We start from the raw sequence: 7337 nt of genomic DNA, 5'->3' as shown, positions 1-7337 counted from the left end.
GAATTTGATCTTTATTACTTGGCCACGGTCATGCCACGGTACATGGAGGTTGCTTGACACTCCCGTGTGCATTTCGGAGCACTTTGATTTTTTGGCCCCCCGCGTGCCTTGCCACGCCCTTGCTTATAGCAAAACGAGACGGGGCCTTGGTCCAACTTGGCATAGGCATGGAATTTGATCTTTATTACTTGGCCACGGTCATGCCACGGTACATGGAGGTTGCTTGACACCCCCGTGTGCATTTCGGAGCACATTGATTTTTTGGCCCCCCGCGTGCCTTGCCACGCCCTTGCTTATAGCAAAACGAGACGGGGCCTTGGTCCAACTTGGCATAGGCATGGAATTTGATCTTTATTACTTGGCCACGGTCATGCCACGGTACATGGAGGTTGCTTGACACCCCCGTGTGCATTTCGGAGCACTTTGATTTTTTGGCCCCCCGCGTGCCTTGCCACGCCCTTGCTTATAGCAAAACGAGACGGGGCCTTGGTCCAACTTGGCATAGGCATGGAATTTGATCTTTATTACTTGGCCACGGTCATGCCACGGTACATGGAGGTTGCTTGACACCCCCGTGTGCATTTTCGGAGCACTTTGATTTTTTGGCCCCCCGCGTGCCTTGCCACGCCCTTGCTTATAGCAAAACGAGACGGGGCCTTGGTCCAACTTGGCCTAGGCATGGAATTTGATCTTTATTACTTGGCCACGGTCATGCCACGGTACATGGAGGTTGCTTGACACCCCCATGTGCATTTCGGAGCACTTTGATTTTTTGGCCCCCCGCGTGCCTTGCCACGCCCTTGCTTATAGCAAAACGAGACGGGGCCTTGGTCCAACTTGGCATAGGCATGGAATTTGATCTTTATTACTTGGCCACGGTCATGCCACGGTACATGGAGGTTGCTTGACACCCCCGTGTGCATTTTGGAGCACTTTGATTTTTTGGCCCCCCGCGTGCCTTGCCACGCCCTTGCTTATAGCAAAACGAGACGGGGCCTTGGTCCAACTTGGCCTAGGCATGGAATTTGATCTTTATTACTTGGCCACGGTCATGCCACGGTACATGGAGGTTGCTTGACACCCCCGTGTGCATTTCGGAGCACTTTGATTTTTTGGCCCCCCGCGTGCCTTGCCACGCCCTTGCTTATAGCAAAACGAGACGGGGCCTTGGTCCAACTTGGCATAGGCATGGAATTTGATCTTTATTACTTGGCCACGGTCATGCCACGGTACATGGAGGTTGCTTGACACCCCCGTGTGCATTTCGGAGCACTTTGATTTTTTGGCCCCCCGCGTGCCTTGCCACGCCCTTGCTTATAGCAAAACGAGACGGGGCCTTGGTCCAACTTGGCATAGGCATGGAATTTGATCTTTATTACTTGGCCACGGTCATGCCACGGTACATGGAGGTTGCTTGACACCCCCGTGTGCATTTCGGAGCACTTTGATTTTTTGGCCCCCCGCGTGCCTTGCCACGCCCTTGCTAATAGCAAAACGAGACGGGGCCTTGGTCCAACTTGGCATAGGCATGGAATTTGATCTTTATTACTTGGCCACGGTCATGCCACGGTACATGGAGGTTGCTTGACACCCCCGTGTGCATTTTCGGAGCACTTTGATTTTTTGGCCCCCCGCGTGCCTTGCCACGCCCTTGCTTATAGCAAAACGAGACGGGGCCTTGGTCCAACTTGGCATAGGCATGGAATTTGATCTTTATTACTTGGCCACGGTCATGCCACGGTACATGGAGGTTGCTTGACACCCCCGTGTGCATTTTGGAGCACTTTGATTTTTTGGCCCCCCGCGTGCCTTGCCACGCCCTTGCTTATAGCAAAACGAGACGGGGCCTTGGTCCAACTTGGCCTAGGCATGGAATTTGATCTTTATTACTTGGCCACGGTCATGCCACGGTACATGGAGGTTGCTTGACACCCCCGTGTGCATTTCGGAGCACTTTGATTTTTTGGCCCCCCGCGTGCCTTGCCACGCCCTTGCTTATAGCAAAACGAGACGGGGCCTTGGTCCAACTTGGCATAGGCATGGAATTTGATCTTTATTACTTGGCCACGGTCATGCCACGGTACATGGAGGTTGCTTGACACCCCCGTGTGCATTTCGGAGCACTTTGATTTTTTGGCCCCCCGCGTGCCTTGCCACGCCCTTGCTTATAGCAAAACGAGACGGGGCCTTGGTCCAACTTGGCATAGGCATGGAATTTGATCTTTATTACTTGGCCACGGTCATGCCACGGTACATGGAGGTTGCTTGACACCCCCGTGTGCATTTCGGAGCACTTTGATTTTTTGGCCCCCCGCGTGCCTTGCCACGCCCTTGCTAATAGCAAAACGAGACGGGGCCTTGGTCCAACTTGGCATAGGCATGGAATTTGATCTTTATTACTTGGCCACGGTCATGCCACGGTACATGGAGGTTGCTTGACACCCCCGTGTGCATTTTCGGAGCACTTTGATTTTTTGGCCCCCCGCGTGCCTTGCCACGCCCTTGCTTATAGCAAAACGAGACGGGGCCTTGGTCCAACTTGGCCTAGGCATGGAATTTGATCTTTATTACTTGGCCACGGTCATGCCACGGTACATGGAGGTTGCTTGACACCCCCATGTGCATTTCGGAGCACTTTGATTTTTTGGCCCCCCGCGTGCCTTGCCACGCCCTTGCTTATAGCAAAACGAGACGGGGCCTTGGTCCAACTTGGCATAGGCATGGAATTTGATCTTTATTACTTGGCCACGGTCATGCCACGGTACATGGAGGTTGCTTGACACCCCCGTGTGCATTTTCGGAGCACTTTGATTTTTTGGCCCCCCGCGTGCCTTGCCACGCCCTTGCTTATAGCAAAATGAGACGGGGCCTTGGTCCAACTTGGCATAGGCATGGAATTTGATCTTTATTACTTGGCCACGGTCATGCCACGGTACATGGAGGTTGCTTGACACCCCCGTGTGCATTTCGGAGCACTTTGATTTTTTGGCCCCCCGCGTGCCTTGCCACGCCCTTGCTAATAGCAAAACGAGACGGGGCCTTGGTCCAACTTGGCATAGGCATGGAATTTGATCTTTATTACTTGGCCACGGTCATGCCACGGTACATGGAGGTTGCTTGACACCCCCGTGTGCATTTTCGGAGCACTTTGATTTTTTGGCCCCCCGCGTGCCTTGCCACGCCCTTGCTTATAGCAAAACGAGACGGGGCCTTGGTCCAACTTGGCCTAGGCATGGAATTTGATCTTTATTACTTGGCCACGGTCATGCCACGGTACATGGAGGTTGCTTGACACCCCCATGTGCATTTCGGAGCACTTTGATTTTTTGGCCCCCCGCGTGCCTTGCCACGCCCTTGCTTATAGCAAAACGAGACGGGGCCTTGGTCCAACTTGGCATAGGCATGGAATTTGATCTTTATTACTTGGCCACGGTCATGCCACGGTACATGGAGGTTGCTTGACACCCCCGTGTGCATTTTCGGAGCACTTTGATTTTTTGGCCCCCCGCGTGCCTTGCCACGCCCTTGCTTATAGCAAAATGAGACGGGGCCTTGGTCCAACTTGGCATAGGCATGGAATTTGATCTTTATTACTTGGCCACGGTCATGCCACGGTACATGGAGGTTGCTTGACACCCCCGTGTGCATTTCGGACCACTTTGATTTTTTGGCCCCCCGCGTGCCTTGCCACGCCCTTGCTTATAGCAAAACGAGACGGGGCCTTGGTCCAACTTGGCATAGGCATGGAATTTGATCTTTATTACTTGGCCACGGTCATACCACGGTACATGGAGGTTGCTTGACACCCCCGTGTGCATTTCGGAGCACTTTGATTTTTTGGCCCCCCGCGTGCCTTGCCACGCCCTTGCTTATAGCAAAACGAGACGGGGCCTTGGTCCAACTTGGCATAGGCATGGAATTTGATCTTTATTACTTGGCCACGGTCATGCCACGGTACATGGAGGTTGCTTGACACCCCCGTGTGCATTTCGGAGCACTTTGATTTTTTGGCCCCCCGCGTGCCTTGCCACGCCCTTGCTTATAGCAAAACGAGACGGGGCCTTGGTCCAACTTGGCATAGGCATGGAATTTGATCTTTATTACTTGGCCACGGTCATGCCACGGTACATGGAGGTTGCTTGACACCCCCGTGTGCATTTTCGGAGCACTTTGATTTTTTGGCCCCCCGCGTGCCTTGCCACGCCCTTGCTTATAGCAAAACGAGACGGGGCCTTGGTCCAACTTGGCCTAGGCATGGAATTTGATCTTCATTACTTGGCCACGGTCATGCCACGGTACATGGAGGTTGCTTGACACCCCCATGTGCATTTCGGAGCACTTTGATTTTTTGGCCCCCCGCGTGCCTTGCCACGCCCTTGCTTATAGCAAAACGAGACGGGGCCTTGGTCCAACTTGGCATAGGCATGGAATTTGATCTTTATTACTTGGCCACGGTACATGGAGGTTGCTTGACACCCCCGTGTGCATTTTCGGAGCACTTTGATTTTTTGGCCCCCCGCGTGCCTTGCCACGCCCTTGCTTATAGCAAAACGAGACGGGGCCTTGGTCCAACTTGGCCTAGGCATGGAATTTGATCTTTATTACTTGGCCACGGTCATGCCACGGTACATGGAGGTTGCTTGACACCCCCGTGTGCATTTTGGAGCACTTTGATTTTTTGGCCCCCCGCGTGCCTTGCCACGCCCTTGCTTATAGCAAAACGAGACGGGGCCTTGGTCCAACTTGGCCTAGGCATGGAATTTGATCTTTATTACTTGGCCACGGTCATGCCACGGTACATGGAGGTTGCTTGACACCCCCGTGTGCATTTCGGAGCACTTTGATTTTTTGGCCCCCCGCGTGCCTTGCCACGCCCTTGCTTATAGCAAAACGAGACGGGGCCTTGGTCCAACTTGGCATAGGCATGGAATTTGATCTTTATTACTTGGCCACGGTCATGCCACGGTACATGGAGGTTGCTTGACACCCCCGTGTGCATTTCGGAGCACTTTGATTTTTTGGCCCCCCGCGTGCCTTGCCACGCCCTTGCTTATAGCAAAACGAGACGGGGCCTTGGTCCAACTTGGCATAGGCATGGAATTTGATCTTTATTACTTGGCCACGGTCATGCCACGGTACATGGAGGTTGCTTGACACCCCCGTGTGCATTTCGGAGCACTTTGATTTTTTGGCCCCCCGCGTGCCTTGCCACGCCCTTGCTAATAGCAAAACGAGACGGGGCCTTGGTCCAACTTGGCATAGGCATGGAATTTGATCTTTATTACTTGGCCACGGTCATGCCACGGTACATGGAGGTTGCTTGACACCCCCGTGTGCATTTTCGGAGCACTTTGATTTTTTGGCCCCCCGCGTGCCTTGCCACGCCCTTGCTTATAGCAAAACGAGACGGGGCCTTGGTCCAACTTGGCATAGGCATGGAATTTGATCTTTATTACTTGGCCACGGTCATGCCACGGTACATGGAGGTTGCTTGACACCCCCGTGTGCATTTTGGAGCACTTTGATTTTTTGGCCCCCCGCGTGCCTTGCCACGCCCTTGCTTATAGCAAAACGAGACGGGGCCTTGGTCCAACTTGGCCTAGGCATGGAATTTGATCTTTATTACTTGGCCACGGTCATGCCACGGTACATGGAGGTTGCTTGACACCCCCGTGTGCATTTCGGAGCACTTTGATTTTTTGGCCCCCCGCGTGCCTTGCCACGCCCTTGCTTATAGCAAAACGAGACGGGGCCTTGGTCCAACTTGGCATAGGCATGGAATTTGATCTTTATTACTTGGCCACGGTCATGCCACGGTACATGGAGGTTGCTTGACACCCCCGTGTGCATTTCGGAGCACTTTGATTTTTTGGCCCCCCGCGTGCCTTGCCACGCCCTTGCTTATAGCAAAACGAGACGGGGCCTTGGTCCAACTTGGCATAGGCATGGAATTTGATCTTTATTACTTGGCCACGGTCATGCCACGGTACATGGAGGTTGCTTGACACCCCCGTGTGCATTTCGGAGCACTTTGATTTTTTGGCCCCCCGCGTGCCTTGCCACGCCCTTGCTAATAGCAAAACGAGACGGGGCCTTGGTCCAACTTGGCATAGGCATGGAATTTGATCTTTATTACTTGGCCACGGTCATGCCACGGTACATGGAGGTTGCTTGACACCCCCGTGTGCATTTTCGGAGCACTTTGATTTTTTGGCCCCCCGCGTGCCTTGCCACGCCCTTGCTTATAGCAAAACGAGACGGGGCCTTGGTCCAACTTGGCCTAGGCATGGAATTTGATCTTTATTACTTGGCCACGGTCATGCCACGGTACATGGAGGTTGCTTGACACCCCCATGTGCATTTCGGAGCACTTTGATTTTTTGGCCCCCCGCGTGCCTTGCCACGCCCTTGCTTATAGCAAAACGAGACGGGGCCTTGGTCCAACTTGGCATAGGCATGGAATTTGATCTTTATTACTTGGCCACGGTCATGCCACGGTACATGGAGGTTGCTTGACACCCCCGTGTGCATTTTCGGAGCACTTTGATTTTTTGGCCCCCCGCGTGCCTTGCCACGCCCTTGCTTATAGCAAAATGAGACGGGGCCTTGGTCCAACTTGGCATAGGCATGGAATTTGATCTTTATTACTTGGCCACGGTCATGCCACGGTACATGGAGGTTGCTTGACACCCCCGTGTGCATTTCGGAGCACTTTGATTTTTTGGCCCCCCGCGTGCCTTGCCACGCCCTTGCTAATAGCAAAACGAGACGGGGCCTTGGTCCAACTTGGCATAGGCATGGAATTTGATCTTTATTACTTGGCCACGGTCATGCCACGGTACATGGAGGTTGCTTGACACCCCCGTGTGCATTTTCGGAGCACTTTGATTTTTTGGCCCCCCGCGTGCCTTGCCACGCCCTTGCTTATAGCAAAACGAGACGGGGCCTTGGTCCAACTTGGCCTAGGCATGGAATTTGATCTTTATTACTTGGCCACGGTCATGCCACGGTACATGGAGGTTGCTTGACACCCCCATGTGCATTTCGGAGCACTTTGATTTTTTGGCCCCCCGCGTGCCTTGCCACGCCCTTGCTTATAGCAAAACGAGACGGGGCCTTGGTCCAACTTGGCATAGGCATGGAATTTGATCTTTATTACTTGGCCACGGTCATGCCACGGTACATGGAGGTTGCTTGACACCCCCGTGTGCATTTTCGGAGCACTTTGATTTTTTGGCCCCCCGCGTGCCTTGCCACGCCCTTGCTTATAGCAAAATGAGACGGGGCCTTGGTCCAACTTGGCATAGGCATGGAATTTGATCTTTATTACTTGGCCA

Source organism: Trifolium pratense, linkage group LG1 (assembly GCF_020283565.1).
Source record: "Trifolium pratense cultivar HEN17-A07 linkage group LG1, ARS_RC_1.1, whole genome shotgun sequence".
Taxonomy (NCBI): Eukaryota; Viridiplantae; Streptophyta; class Magnoliopsida; order Fabales; family Fabaceae; genus Trifolium; species Trifolium pratense.
Note: the sequence above shows the minus strand (reverse complement) of the source record.